Source organism: Monodelphis domestica, chromosome 6, assembly GCF_027887165.1.
Source record: "Monodelphis domestica isolate mMonDom1 chromosome 6, mMonDom1.pri, whole genome shotgun sequence".
Taxonomy (NCBI): domain Eukaryota; kingdom Metazoa; phylum Chordata; class Mammalia; order Didelphimorphia; family Didelphidae; genus Monodelphis; species Monodelphis domestica.
This window is the reverse complement of record NC_077232.1, coordinates 172289652-172305901: the sequence shown is the minus strand read 5'-3', so window position 1 is coordinate 172305901 and position 16250 is coordinate 172289652. Positions and strand designations below refer to the sequence as shown.

The window sequence follows — 16250 nt, the reverse complement described above, 5'->3', positions numbered from 1 at the left end:
TTGAATCAATTCTGTATATTGGTTCCATGACAGATGTGACAAGGAAATCACTTTAAAAGACTGATATATATTAATTTAAGGTCGCCAAGGAATTCAGCTATGTAATTCCTAAATGAAAACTCAAATCAGCAGTCAACCTTTTATGAAGTTTAATTACAAACAGGAGGAAGAAAGGTATTAGAGAGAGAGAGAGAGAGAGAGAGAGAAGGGAATAGGGCTTAAATACCCCCTCTGTTTAGGCTGGGCCAAAAGGCCCAAGCCCTTAGATAGCTGAGGCAAAGAAAAGAGATCAGTCCCTATCACTCACGTGACCAAAATGGAGAAACAGACTCAGGGGCCTCCACCTCCAGCTTCCTTCAGAGCAAGCTTCTCAGAGCACAACCTCTCAGAGCAAAACCTCTCCAACCTCCTCAGTCCTCAGACCCCGCTATCTTTAAGGAAACCATTCAAGTTCCCTCCCCTCAGTTCTCACATCTACCAATCACTGTCCATGTCTTCCCTGTGCCAATGGTGGCTCTAGCTTAACCCAGGACCGCCCAGAGGTCTGTGGCTTTGCACATGTCTGTTGAAGGTCATATTCTCAAATAATTAAATCTTGATCCTTTGCTGCAGCCCTTCCTAAATCCTGTTACCCTGAGTAGGGTGGAGATTGGAAGTTCCAAGACCTGGTTCTGTCATTCCAAGTATTGTATCAATTCTAAAATCAATCATGACTCAAAGAACTTCCTGTTCTATGCTTAAGCATAGGTCAAAGCCCTTTCCATTGTTCAGCAAAAGGTTTCTGTCCTAAAGTAATCTTAAGTAGGGAGGAGAAGGACCCTCCCATGCCAAGGGGGGGTTCACATTCCAATAGACTATCAGTAGGAAATTTTTCAAGTATGAAATTTCCCAATGGTGAAATTTCCAACATTTATAAGTCTAAGAAATTTTAAGGTTTACACAGAAGAGTAGTAAGGGCTAAGCAATGGGGATGAAGTGACTTGCCCAGGATCACACAGCTAGGAAGTATCTGAGGCCAGATTTGTTGAACTTCTCCTACAGCTGAGGTAGCATCATGTAGTGGAAAGAGCAGTGTACTTGGATTAAAAAAAGACCTGGATTTCAATCCTATCCCTGACACTCAGTAGCTATGGGGCCCTCAACAAGCCACCAGACCACATGGCCACAGAATCTCAGAGCTTCAAGGGTCCTCTGAGGAAAAGTTCACTCCAGATCTGAACAAGACTGTTCCTTCAGCATACCCAATACACGGTCATCCAACCTTTGCTTAAAGATACCCAGTGAAAGAGAACCCATTATCTCTCAGAGCCTCAGTTTCCCCAACTGTAAAATGGAGATACTGATACTTATAGCATCAACCTCACAGAGTTTTTGGGAGCATCAAATGTGATAATATACATTTGGTAAATCTGAAAGTATTACATAAATGTCAGCTAAATATCATGATTCTTAGCCCAAATGCATTTCTAGTAATTGCTCCCCTACTCTGCTCACTACCTACATGAACATTTGGTGGGGGTTATAGGAAAAGAAATAAAAGGAAAAGAAAAGAAAAGAAAAGAGGGGATTCCAGTAATGTTGGTGTACACACATCATAATCTGTTGCAAAGATGCCCGCTGCTGTACAGTTAGTTGTCCCCAATGGGGGGCATTCTACATTCAGTCCTGAAAGATAGGCTTCACAGCTCTTATGACAAATCTGTCATCATCACCATGTAAATTCCCTGTTGGATGTACTGTCTCCTAGCTTCCAAGCAATACAGGTCCTATCTAGGGGACCACATGAGATCTCCCACCATTTCCCAAAGAAACATGGACACACTACCTAACTTTAGAAAACAAAACAAAACAACCTTTACCTTCCATCTTTGAATCAATACTGTGTATTGGTTCCAAGGCAGAAGAGTGATAAGGGCTAGGCAATGGGAGTCAAATGACTTGCCCAGGGTCACACAGCTGGGAAGTGTCTGAACCCAGGACCTCCCATCTCTAGGTCTGACTCTTAATCCACTGAGCTACCCAGCTGCCCCCAGTACATAACTTTTTGATCAGCTCTCTTCCTATCTCAGAGTCTTTGCCTAAGTTGCCCCATTTTTTCTGAAAGGCTCTCTTTCCTGATCTTGAACTCTTTTCCTAGTTTCCTTCAAGGCTCAGCTCAAGAATTACCCACCCTGATTATCTTCCCCAGATGGTACAGCCTCCCTTTTATATTATTTTGGGTTTTAATGTGCACATATTGTACATTGAATTATGTGTGGACATATTGTCATTCCTTCCCATTGAAAACCCAATAGAATGTAAGCTCCTTGAGGGCAAGGGCTAATTTTGCGTCTTCAGAGCTTAGCACTCACTGTTCCAGTCACCTAGGTCTGTGGAATGATTAAATAGTCTAGTAGCAAGAGCCACATGATGCCACTAAGAAGATTAGAAAAAGCCTACCAAAACTGAGCCAGTGTAAGATTTTAATTTACCATGCATTTATTCATTGCCTCAGCTACCACAATGAAATTCTTAAATGGTTGGGTCAGTCTGAATAAAGGGAGTATGGAGGTGGCTTACATACCTAAAACATCATCCCAAATGATCCCCCTGCTTCATGCTCATTATGCATATTCCTCTATATTGCGCAAATCCAAATGAATTCCTGCTCCTCTCCACTTGGCTTACTTGTTACATCTCCTCCTTACCAGAGTTTGGGGGGGGGGGGTTGTTGTTTTTTTTTTAACCCTTATCTTTCATGGCAGAAGAGTCGTAAGGACTAGGCAATGGGGGTTGAGTGACTTGCCCAGGGTCACACAGCTAGGAAGTGTCTGAGGTCAAATTTGAACCCAGGACCTCCCATGTCTTGCCTGACTCTCAATCCACTGAGCCATCCAGCTGCCCCAATCTTTTAGACTTTAAAAAAAAATGATTATAAAGGAACCAGTGATCTGGGACAACTCAGAAGAGCATAGGACAAAGAACACTATCCATGTCCAGAGAAAGAACTGTGGAAGTCAGAAGCAGATCAAAACAGACTGTCCTTCACGTTATGGTTTTATTTGGGGGTTTTGAATATTTTCTTACAATAATGACCAATATGAAAATACATGAATAACCCTATGAGTGAACTAAGTCTAGTAAGGTATACTATATGGATTGGTATGCATAATCACCCAAAAGCTCTTGGGGTGAGAGTCCTCCATAATTCTTAATGGTAAAGAGATCCTGGAAGTCCAAAGCTTGAGAAGCTGTTGGAGCTGCTCCGAAGTGAACCAGGAAGATAAATAACTAACTAAGGAGCCTGAATCAGTTAAGGAGTCCTCCCTTACCACTTTCTCTCTTCACTGCTACCATTAGCCTGGAGCATTAGCCTCCCGCCCACTCCTAAGGATAAGTGCAGCCATGAGCCCAAATTGGAAAGATAATAAACCTGAACTTATTCTGTCTCCCCTACTAATCTGCCTCTGGCCCTTGGGAGTGCTACTTAAGCCTTCAATCCTTTATTTTCCTGGGGGATGGAGTAGGATGAGTAATACCTGCCCCACACCGGATTGCAGATTGATGGGGGGATCTTGAAAAACTGGGAAAACAACCTTGGCTTTTGGAGAAAAGTGAAAGGTATTTATTCACACATATGCCCCCCTTATTCCATTAAACCTCCAAGGCACAGAGACAAGGGGCCAAATCTTAGATCCCCAAAGCCCATCCTCAGTCCAGTGATTAGATATTGGGGGGGGGAGGTGATAAATGAAGGAATATTAAGGAAGAGCATCTGAGTTTCTCACATGCAAAGAAACAGTCAGCAAATAGCACTCACTGTCCTCTTTGTTGTTATCATTCATTCTTGTCTAACACTTTGGGAACTCATTTGGGGTTTTCTTAGCAAAGATGCTGGAGTGGTTTGCCATTTCCTTCTCCAACTCATTTTTGACAGATGAGGAAACTGAGGCAAATAGGCTTGGGTGGTTTGCCTAGAATCACACTGCTAGTTAAGTGTCTGAGGTCAGATTTGAATTCAGGTCCTCCTGCCTCCAGGCTTAGTGCCACTTACCTGTCTACTATCCCCTCTACCAATCAATAAAGTAAACCAGATACCTTCCCAAGGGCAGCTACATGGTCTCAAACAAGTCAGTGAGCCCTTTACTGTCTCAATTTCTTTCCTCAAATTTTAATTTAACCACATCTACTATTTAAAGTGACACAAAGGGGCAACTGGGTGACTTAGTGGATTGAGAGTCAGGCCTAGGGACAAAAGGTCCTGAGTTCAAATCTAAATTCAGGCACTTCCTGGTTGTGTGACCCTGGGGAAGTCACTTAACCCCCATTGCCTAGTCCTTACTGCTCTTCTGCTTTGGAACCAATACATAGTATGGATTCTAAGGTGGAAGGTAAGGGTTGTTTTTTTGGTGTGTTTTTTTTCTTTTAAATAAATAAATAAAATAAAGTGAGGCAAGCTGTAGTGGATAAATCAGTGTTGCAAATGATGGGAAAAGACAGTTCAGGAATCATCTATACATTCATATCATGTGTAAGTCTGCACACAAATGAACTCAAGCAGTGGCAGCTTATATGACTAATTAAAAACAAAACATAACTGACTAAAAAGAACTTCAGTGCCATTTGTTAGCTGCGTTCTTGCCTTCTCCTTAGAAGAGGAAGAAATTGAACTGTTTTAGTCATTGCTTCTTAGAGCTCTCCAGGACTAGTCTTCTGTGGTTCTCAATCCAAAATTATTTTCTTTGGGGAAAAAATACTAAAAAACTAAATTCTATTTGTAGAACAAATTGGCAGTGGCCACCTAGAGCCCTAAACTCTTGAGCTCCTGAAACTGCACAGTTGAGGTTCCCAAGAGTTCACCTGGCCCATGCTGCAAAGGTCATTGCTAATCTAGGCAGTGTATAATCAATGAGTGATTAGCCATCAGGGGAAAGTCCAGAACTCTTCAAAATAGCAACGTGTCTTTTCCAAGTCCTGTTTTCAGCACTTTCATGGAAGAAGATCCCTCTAAAGAAGAGCATTCTTTAATAGATCAATTATATCGCCACGATTTCATACCCTTGTTCAGGGAAAAACTTGAAAAGTGGCATCATCATGATCTTCCTGAAGTTTTTATTTGTTTTCTCCTTCTAAAAGAGAAGGCATTGTTCTTGGTTCTAGTTTGCCAGTAGTAGCAATACCTAGTGTCGCTTTAGTACTCCCAAACACAATTATGAACTCGTTTTTAAGACCCAAGAACACGGGCAAAGCCAAGTAGTCGTATTACTTAATGGAGTGTGTAATAGACCAGGGTGTACCTTTCCCTATTTACCACAGATCATCACTGATCAAGGATGGCCATAGTTAGCAAGGGAGAACTTAAATTACTCCAGTGTTAGGAAAAGGCTTGATTTGGGGACTAAACATTATTGCCTCCTTTTTCTAAGGAAAAATGCAACTTTTAGAGGCTTTGTTTTTAACAATTTGTGATGAAAGTATGGGCCTTAAGGAGAAAAAAAGTTCAATTAACCTGGTACTGCATGTATTATACTGGCAAGTACAGTGGTAGGTGCTTCTGATTTCTCTCTTCCCACTCTCTTCTTAACCCCTTACAATCTAGCTTCTGACTTTATCATTCCACGGAAACTGCTCTCTCCAGTTACTAATACTCTTAGTTATCAAATCCAACAGCCTTTTCCCAATCCTCCTTGACCTCTCTTGCAGCTTTTGATACCAGTGATCACCCTCTCTTATTATATTTTCTCTAGGTTTTCAAGACACCAATGTCTCCTGGTTTTTCTCTTACCTTTCTGACCACTCCTTCTCTGTCTCCTTTGCTGGGTCTTCCTTCAGATCACTTCCTCTAACCAGAGGTATCCCTTAGAGTTTGGTCCTGGACTCCTCTTCTCTTCTCTTCTCTTCTCTTCTCTTCTCTTCTCTTCTCTTCTCTTCTCTTCTCTTCTCTTCTCTTCTCTTCTCTTCTCTTCTCTTCTCTTCTCTTCTCTTCTCTTCTCTTCTCGTATCTCCTCCCCTCCCCTTCTTTCCCTTCCCTTCCTCTCCCCTCCTCTTCTCTTCTCCTCTCCTCCCTTCTCTTCTCTTTTCCTCTCTTCTTCCTCTATACTACTTCACTTGGCCGTCTCATCAGCTCCCATGGATTTAATCATCACTATGTTGATGATTCTTAGATCTATCCATCCTGCCCCAAACTCTCTACTGACCTCCTATCTCACATTTCCAACTGCCTTTTAGACATCTTCAATTGAATGTTCCAGTAGACATCTTAAACTCATGTCCAAAACCAGACTCACTGTCTTCCCTTCTAAATTCCCTCCTCTACAACATACACTATTTTTCCTATTACTGTAAAGGGCAACATCATCCCTCAAGTCCCTGAGGTTCACCTAAGAGTCATTCTGGGTTTCATACTGCCCTCATCTCCTCCCAATCCCACCCCGACCGCCCACTCCCATATCTAAGTTATTACCAAGGCTGGCCAATTTCTCCAAAGCAATATTTCTTAAATATGCCTTCTTTTCTTCTCTGACACTGCCTCTACTCTAGTGCAAGTCCTCTGCCTCTTCCATTCCACTGACCTCTCTGACCTCCTTTAAGTCCCCCCTAACATCCCTTCTTTTCCTGGAAGTGCTTCTTAACTCTAGTGCCTTCTTTCTGTTAATTTCCTGTTTTTCCTATTTATAATTTGTTTTGTATATATTTGTTTGTATATTTTCTCCCCCAATTCAAATCCCTTGAGGGCAAGAACCATCTTTGCCTCTTTTATAACCCCACTGCATAGCACAACGCCTAGCACATAGTAGATGCTTAATAAATTGATTGATTGACACTAATTGTGTAGTATTGGGCAAGTCTTTTAAACTTTCTGAGTTTCAGCCTCTTCATCTAGAAAATGGGGATAAAAAACGATCCCTGCCTAAGAGAGCTATTGTTAGGCTCAAATGAAAGGTTGTTGGGGTTTTTTTTAAGTCTTAAAGCCATATCTAAATGGAAGTTCTTTTTCTTCTAGGAGCTAGAGAGTTTTGCTGGCTAGTAGGATCAGGGGGTCGCTGGGGTTTGGTTGCTTACCTAGGGCTATCAGAGGAGATAATGTAGGTAAAGCACTTTGCAAACCTTAAAGCCTATATAAATGTTAGCTCTTTTTTAAGTTATCTTTTAGCAAGAGAAGGTATGCCTTCAGATGGGCGAATGCGACCTGGAGGAAATATGAGAAAGAAGCCTTCTGTTAGTAATACTTGGGGGCCATTGCTATTTCTCAACCCAAATTTGGGAGGGGAGGACTTGGGGCTGTAGTTCTGACAGATGGCATACCTAGGAAAAATGCCTAGCCCCAGGAGCCAGGCAGACGAATCAGTTAGGTCTGGAACCAAAGCGCTCACAATGAACCTACCCCTGCCAGGCCCTCTAGAAGAAGGGGAAGAACATTGAACTGGGAGTCAGAAGGCAATGCTCAGTTCCACTTCGGCCCCTCAACCCACCCCAGCTCCAGTTTCCTAATCAGCAAAATGGGGCTAAGAATACCTGGGCTACAACCTGGCTCCCTAGTTGGGTGACTCCAAAGAGATGAGAGATGAATGCCTTTGATTGTGAGGATTGCTACTAGGCAGGACCCCGGGCTAGGCAAGTGTCAAAGTAGGCCAATGTGTTCTTGAGTTTGGGATCCTTCCTTGAACAGTCTCCTTCTCTTCTCAGCACCCACCTGACCTGCCATACACATAAGGGATCTCAACATCTGAGTTCATTCCTAGACTCAGAGAAGGATACAGCTGGAAGGGAGCTGAGAAGACCTTCTCTTGTTTTACAGATGAGGAAACTGAGGCCTGGAGAGAAGCAATGACTTGCCTTACTGAATCTCCCCCAATTTGGTCTGTTATTTCTGATATTCTGAGGCAGTGAATACAGTAGAAAGTGTACTGGCTCTGGAGGACCTGGTAGCCAAATCCTACCTCTAATACTGGCGCCATCTTGTGAAAGTCACTAAACCTCCCCTGGCCTCAGTTTCCTCATCTGTAAAATAAGACTGGACTAGATGAACTGCAAGACACTTTACATCTTAGGTAGATAGCACTAAGAAGAGTATGAGTACCTCTCTGTATTCTCCAGACAAATCTCCAATACTGGAAGGTGCTGATGGCTTTTTTTAAACCCTTACCTTCCATCTTGGAATCAATACTATGAATTGGTTCCAAGGCAGAGCAATGGACATTAGGTGACTTGCCCAGGGTCACACAACTAGGAAGTGTCTGAGTCCAGATTGAACCCAGAATTTCCCATCTCTAGGCCTGGCTCTCTATCCACTGAGCCACCCAGCTACCCCCTTTTTGGTCCTTTTAATCATTTTTTTGGTTTCTAATGACAGGTTATCCAATACCAGATACAGCTCCAGGGTCTTGATAGCCAAAGAACTCTTATGGTCTTATGGTCAATAGAATTAAAGTGGAATAATTATCCTGGGTTTCCCTTGCCTAAGCTGCAGTTTCTTCACTTATAATCCAGAGACCCCCTTGTGGGGCTATGAAAACTCTAGAAGCTTCCTTATCTGCCACTGACCATCCCTAGGAGGAACTTAAGAGGATGAAATAGACCCTCCACAGAACTAACAAAAGCCACGGCAGAGAAAAGCAAATGGATATGCTCCATTTTTTGTCCCTTAAGAGGCATAACATGACTTCGGGAATAGATAGCTGAACTTTGAGTAAGGCGTTCCTGCGTCCTGGACTTGGAGCCAGAGAGACTTGGCTTCACATCCCTTCTCTGACATATCCTGATTGTGTAATTCTCAGTGCTCTCAGCAATCTTTTTCTTTTTTAACTCTCCCTTCTGTCTCAAATCAATACTAAGTATCTTTTCTAAAGAAGAAGCATGGTAAGAGCTAAGCAACGGGGTAAGTGACTTGCCCAGGGCCACACAACTAGGAAGTGTTTGAGGCCAGATTGGAACCCAGATCCTCCCATCTCTAGGTCTGGCTCTCAATCCACTGTGCTAACCAGCGGCCTCTGCTCTGGGCAATCTTTAAGCCTAGAAGTGACAGGGAAGATAGCAGCCCCAAATTAGCCACTGGAGTTTGCTCATCAATGAGTTCCCAGGTCTAGTCCCCATCCCTGCTCATCATGAAGGGTAGTTGTGAGTACATTAAAATGAACGATTAGATGAGAAACATTGCAAGCCTTACAGTAATACATGTAATACATCAAATCACTTACCATCTCTGAGGGGAGAAGGAAGGGAGGGACAGAGACAATTTGGAGCCTATAATTTTGGAAAACATATGTTGAAAATTGTTATTACATGTAATTGGGAAAATAAAATACCTTTGAGTAAAATTATTTTTAAAAAAGAAACTTTGCAAGCCTTCAGGCAGTTTAAAAACATCATTGGTTCTTTTTCCCTAGGAATCAGGAAGGCTTCCTCCAGTCCCTGGTCCTATTAGATAAAGTCTTCTTGTTTATTTCAAAATGGCAGCATAGGTCTTGTTGCCCATGACTATTCTCCAATCATATTCAAGAATATCAATAAATAACCAAAGCTGAATAGTAATAACAAATTTAAAGCAATTAGTAAATAATAATAATAATAACAGCTACCATTTATACCATACTCACATGGTGAGAGCTATATTCTCTCATTTGATCCAACAAACTTGGGAGGCAGGTGCTATTATTACCCCTATTTACATTTGACCAGGATCACACAGCTAGTGTCTGAAGCCACATTTGAACTCGGGTCTTCTTGACTTCAAGCCTGGTGCTCTGCCCACTGTACCACCTAACTGACCAACTACATAACACCATACTTAATGTACATCTTTGGCACTGTAAAGTGTACCAGAACCTATGTGGTAAATATCCTTTTTAAAAGGGCAGCTAAGTGGTACAGTGGATAGAGCACTGAGCCTGGGGTCCAGAAGACCTAAGTTCAAATCCAGTCTTAGATATTTACAAGCTGTAAGACCCATAGCAAGTTAATACTGTTTGCCTCAGTTTCCTCATCTGTAAAATGAGCTAGAGAATCACCCCAGTATCTTTGCCAAGGAAACTCCAAATAGGATCACGAAGAATTGGACACAACTCTCCACTGTGCCAACAAATAAAGTTACTTACTGGGAGCCATTAAGAACTAGGGAAATCAGGAGACTTGGTAGGAAATAGAACTTGAGCTGAGCCAGGAAGGGAGGTAGGGGTTCCAAGAGCCAGAGGCAGAGAGAATCAGCCTATGCACAAAAAAAGAAAAAAATGGGGACAGGAGATGAAATGTCACTTTAGAGATGGGAAGACTGAAGCCCAGAAATGTGATTTGACTTGCCCTTACTCCCCTGGGTAGGAAATGACAAAGCCAGAATTTGAACCCTGGTCCTCCCACTTCAGTTCAGGACCATCACCACTAAAGAATGCAGTGTCCCATTTCTCCACAGAAGTGGAAAATGTCCTGGACCCATGATTTCCCCCTACGGTGAGGCTAGTGATAACCTGAAGCCCAAAGGTTCTCCCAGCCTCATTAGGTCCAGGGCACTGACGAAAGAACTCTTAGCAAATGTAACCCGAAACAGGGCTCTCATTTCCCTCCCCTTGTGGGGAAGTTTTGGAATGATTTGTGATGACTGCTTGAAATAGAGGCTGGGTGTGGGCTTCAGTTACAGGGTTGCTGCTCCCAGGAATATGAGCTCAGCATTTGTGCCTGTGGGTGGAGGACAACATACTGGGACTCTTTACTAGAGATTCTCTCCCCTCCCTTCCCCTTTTTGGTCAGTGGGTTGCATGTTCTTGCTGGGTTTCTCCTCCAAGAGACAATATGTCCTTTTCAGAAACAAGGGGCAAGAGAGGGGAATTGCTGAGCGGTACAGAAGATAGAGTGCCAGGAGTCAGGAGGACTTGGGTTCAAATCTGGACTCAAATGCTTACCAGCTGGGACCCTGGGCAAATCACTTAATCCTGTTTGTCTAAGCATTGTCCTTCTGTCCTAGAGTTGTTACTGAGACAAGAAGCAAGGATTTTTGTTGTCGCTTTTAAAGAGAGACTGTGGGGAAGAACAGCAGAAGAAAAGTTAGCTTTTGATAAATAGCACCTACTTACTAGACATATGTCTTATCTCTTTGTTTTGATGAATGTCTTAATAGCCAGGATTCTATAGCATGTAGAAGAGTTTTATTGTGTTTTTTTTAATACAGAAGCATGTATTTTCTTTTTCTCCTACTTCTCTTTCCATTGGGAAAAAAGAAAGGCCAAACAGAAAATCCTTGTAACAAATAAATATAGTCCAACAAAACAAATTCCCACATTGTCCAAAAATATATGTCTCACTTTGTATATTTAGTGCATCACCTCTCTGTCAGAAAGTGGAAAGCATGCTCCATCTTCAGTCATCTGGAATCATGGTTAGTCACTGTGTTCATTCTTGCCAATCAAAATTGTTCGTCTTTAAAGTGTGGCTATTATAGTACAAGTTATTCTCCTGGTTCTGCTCTCTCCATTCTGCATCAGTTCATGCAAGTCTCCCCAGGTTTCTCCAAAACAATACTTATGATAACTTCTCTCTAAGTCAAATGCCAAACATCAAAGTACCTTTATCAAGGCATTCCTAGAAATTAGCCAAAAGTGAGACTCAATCCCAAGAGTCCAGGAGAAACAAAAGTTAATGCTAACAACTCATGTTGTTATTATTGTCTTTCAGGCATTTCGGTCATGTCCCAACTCCTCATGGCACCATTGGAAGTTTCCTTTTTTTTTTTAACCCTTACCTTCTGTCCTAGTAACAAATCTAAGACAGAAAGGCCAAGACTGGCAAAAGAAGTTAAATGACTTTCTTAGGGTCACATAGTTAAGAAGTATCTGAGGCCAGATTTGAGCCCTCTTCCTTCTGATTCCAGACTGTGCTCTGCCCCCTTTTGGGATTTTCTTAGCAAACATCCTGGAAAGCTTTGCCATTTTCTTCTACAGCTCATTTTACAGATGAGGAACCTGAGGCCAGTGGAGTTGAGTGACTTGCCCAAGGTCACACAGCTAGTAAGTGTCTAAAGTCAGATTTGAACTCGGAAAGATGAATCTTCCTAATTCCAGACTCATCTCTTTACCTACTGTGTCACTTAGCTGCCCTAACTCATATTTACATAGCCTTTTATGGTTGTCCAATTGCCATCCTCACCACAAACCTGTGAAGGAGATATTGTTCACACATTTTGCAGATGAGCAAACTGAGGCTGACAGAGGGAAAGTGACTTGTCCATGGTGAAATGTGGGAGCTTAGGTTACCACTAAGATCTCCTGACTCTCAAGTCCAGGTAGTTCTTTTGGGTGACAATTATGGACACAAATGTCTTCCACACAATACCTTCTGGCTTTATTATTGCCCTCTGCACCTTGTTTCCATCTTCAAAGCTAAGCTTAATATTCATTTTCAACTTGATTTATAGGACCTGAGGATCTAGACATGAAAAGGACCTAATCGATCATCTAATCCAGCCTCCTCATTTTTGGCTTGAAGAAATTGAAGATCAGAAATATTTGCTGCCTTTTTTTCAGGTCACACACATAGTAAGTAAAAGTGCTGTGATTTGAACCCAGGCTGCCAAAGTCCTAATTAATGTCTCTTTCCACAGTACCATCCTGTTTCATTTCGTTTGTACAAAAATAGTCCAGAATTGTATACAGTATGATTTGTTGTGGGTCTATACTTCTATTTTTATTCAAAGATATTTTATTTTCCCAATTACATGTAATAATTATCAACATACATTTTCTGAAATTATAAGATCCAAATTGTCTTCCTTCCTCTTTTCCCTCCCCTCCTCCAGGAGAGAGATGGTAAACAATTTGATCTGGGTTATATATGTATTATCAGGCATAACATATTTCCATATTGGCCATTGTTGTAAGAGAATACTCATATAAAATCAAAACATCAAAATAAAACCATAAATAAACTTTAAAATGTGAAAGATAGTCTGCTTTGATCTGCATCTGATTACAACAGTTCTTTCTCTGGAGGTGGATGGCATTCTTTGTTATAAGTCCCTCAGAATTGTCCTGGATCATTGTATTGCTGAGAGTGGCCAAGTCTTTCATAATTGATCATCATAAACTATTGCTATTACTGTGTACAATGTTCTCCCAGTTTTGTTTATTTCACTTTGCATCAGTTCACATAGGTCTTTCCAGCTTTTTCTGAGACCATCCTGCTTATCATCTCTTACAGCACAATAGTATTCCATTAGCATTATATACCGACAATTTGTTGTCATTCCCCAATTGATGGACATCCCCTCAATTTCTAATTCTTTGCCACCACAAAAAGAGCTTTCTATAAATATTTTTGTACAAGTCCTTTCCCCTTTTTTATGATCTCTTTGGTATACAGACACAGTAGTGGTATTACAGGATCAAAGGGTATGCACAATTTTATTGCTCTTTAGACATAGCTCCAAATTACTCTCCAAAATGGTTAGATCAGTTCACAACTCTACCAACAATGCATTAGTGTCCCAATTTTGCCATATCCCTTCCAACATTTATCAGTTTACAGACACATTGGCCAATTTGATAGGTGTGAAGTAGTATTACTTCGGCATTGTTTTAATTTGTATTTCCCTAAGCAAAAGTGATTTAGAGCATTTTTCATATGATCTTTGATTTCTTCGTCTGAAAATTGCTTGTTCATATCCTTTGTGGGTCTATACTTCTTTTTTTAAACCCTTACCTTCCATCTTAGAATCAATACTGGGTATTGGTTCTAAGACAAAAGAGTGGTAAGGGCTAGGCAATGAGAGCAAAGTGACTTACCCACTATCACACAGCTAGGAAGTGGCTAAGGCCAAATTTGAACTCAGGACCTCCCATCTCTGGGTCTGACTCTCAATCTACTGAGCTACCCAGCTGCCCCCTCTACTTCTTTAGGAACAACCCTAACCAAAAGCATGGCAAGATTGAAAATGAACTATCTGAACATTCCTTCAAGCGGTAGATTCTTTAGAGGGAAAAGAGATGAAAGAAAGTGGGAAAAGACCAATATGTAAAAATAATATTTATAGCAGCCCTTTTTGTAGTGGTAAAGAACTGGAAACTAAGGAGATATCCTTTAGCTAGATGGCTCAGTACAAAGAGAGAAAATCTGGGTTCAATTCTGCACTCAGAAACTTACTGTCTGTGTGACCCTGGGCAAGTCACAACTTCTGATTACCTGACAAAAACACTGGAGAAGGAAATGGCAAACCACTCTAGTATCCTTGCCAAGAAAACCCTATTGACTGGTCACAAAGAAACTGGATAGAACTGTACAACAACAATTAGGTAATAGCTAAACAAATTATAGTAAATTAATGTGATATAATACTATTTTACTATAAGAATAATGGCAAAGGGGAGCATCTAGGTGGCTCAGTGGATTGAGAGCCAGACCTAGAGACAATAGATCCTAGGTTCAAATCTAACCTTAGACACTTCCTAGCTGTGTGACCCTGGGCAAGTCACTGAACCACCATTGCTTAGCCCTTACTGCTCTTCTGTCTTAGAACCAATACACAGTATTAATTCTAAGATGAAAGGTAAGGATTTAAAAAAGAATAAGAATGGCAGGGACAGAGTGATTCAGAGAAATCACTCAGGTGGCACAGAGCTGGATCCAGAGTTAGGAAGATAAGTTTGAATCCTCAGACACATGTGAACAGTGTGACCCTGGGTATGTCATTTTACCTCTCTGTGCCTCGGTTTCCTCATCTGTAAATGGGGATAATAATATCACCTCTTCCCAGAGTTGTTATGATTATCAAATGAGATAACATTATAAAGTGCTTTGTATACTTTAATGCACTACATGAATGCTAGCTATTATTTTAGAGAACCCTAATAAGACTTGTATGAATTGACTCAAAGTGGAATGAACAGACTCAGGAGAATTTTGAAAGACTTAAGAACTCTAACCAACAAAATGATCAACTCCGATTCCAGAAGATGGATGATAAAGAATATACCCACCCCTGACAAAGAGGTGATGGTATGGGACGCAGAATGAGGCATATTCTTTTGGATAAGGCCAATATGAGAATTTACCTGACTCTGAACACTAGCTACACGGCTTCTATTTTTCTTTTCTGTCATGTGGATGGGGGTAATTTGAGAGTGAAAGAAAATAAGTTATTGTTAACCCAAAAAAAATTAATTAAAAAAAAGCTCTTTAAGGGGGTTCCAGGACTCTACCTCACATCTACTATAAGGCTACTCCAACTAATATATCGAAAGAGCTCACATATTCCTCCTAGGCTATAACTGTTCAATACTTGCTCTAGAGGGTCCCCCAGAACAATATTGCCATTGCTTATTCTGAGGTAACCAGTAAAGAGGAGTGAAAAAAGCTTCATACTCCAAAGTTAAAAACAACTACAAAAGTCTCTGCCATGAAATGGAACAGTTAGACCAGAAGGCTTACATTTTAAAATTCTAGAAAAGCTATTTTCGTGCTATTGAGTCATTCTCTGACTTACAAGTGACTCCCTTGTGGACGCTTCCTGGGCCCACTACTTGGCAACTCCTGACCTGTTCCTAAGCTGTTGCACCTCTTTCTCTCTACTCCACATCCTAAGGGCATTCAAGCTGTCTTAGGCCAGTGGTACCGTGCAGACAAAATGCATGGTCCAATATCTCTCCCCATCACTTCTTTTCTTTTCAAGGATATCATAGGTTCAAAGCACTAATTGAAGAGGATATAAAAACATAAAAAAAAATCTCCTATTCATCTTCCAACATTTATTATCACATGCTCTCCAGAAGAATAGTTACAAGGCCAGCCCACTAAAAAGCAGAATCCAGTATAAAACCAAGTATTTAAGCAGAATTCCTCAAAGATGCGATAACGTTTACCATCTCTTGGATAAGTAATAGATACAGAGAATACGACTGCTGCCAGGGTCACTTCCATTTTTTGTTGTCCAGTCGGTTCAGTCATATCTGACTCTTTGTGGCAACTTTTGGTGTTTTCTGGGTGAAGATACTGGAGTGGTTTGCCATTTCCTTCTCTAGTCCATTTTTTACAAATGAAGAAAGTGAGGTAAACAGGGTTAAATGACTAGCCCAGTGTCACACAACTAAGTGCCTGGGGACAGATTTGAACTCAGATCTTCCTGATTCCAAGGCTGTCTCTCTATTCACTGCACCCTATCATTCACATAGTCCAACTGATTCCACCTTGGGCAATCTTACTCTCTTACAGATATACATCATTTTAGTACCCTTCCTCCGGGCTCTCTTTTTCAGCTCTTGCTCAGCTACAACAAAGAAGTCTTCCCCTTCTCC

General features: G+C 41.3%; 1 long non-coding RNA gene across 1 annotated transcript in view; it reads left to right on the top strand.

Annotated features, from left to right (window-relative positions):
- LOC130455068 (uncharacterized) overlaps nt 1-12908 on the top strand; it is a 63674-nt gene extending 50766 nt beyond the window's left edge. Inside the window, exon 3 of the long non-coding RNA XR_008912900.1 lies at nt 12380-12908. This is a non-coding gene — a long non-coding RNA (uncharacterized LOC130455068). The remainder of the gene's footprint in view (nt 1-12379) is intronic.
- Nucleotides 12909-16250: the final 3342 nt, after the last annotated feature.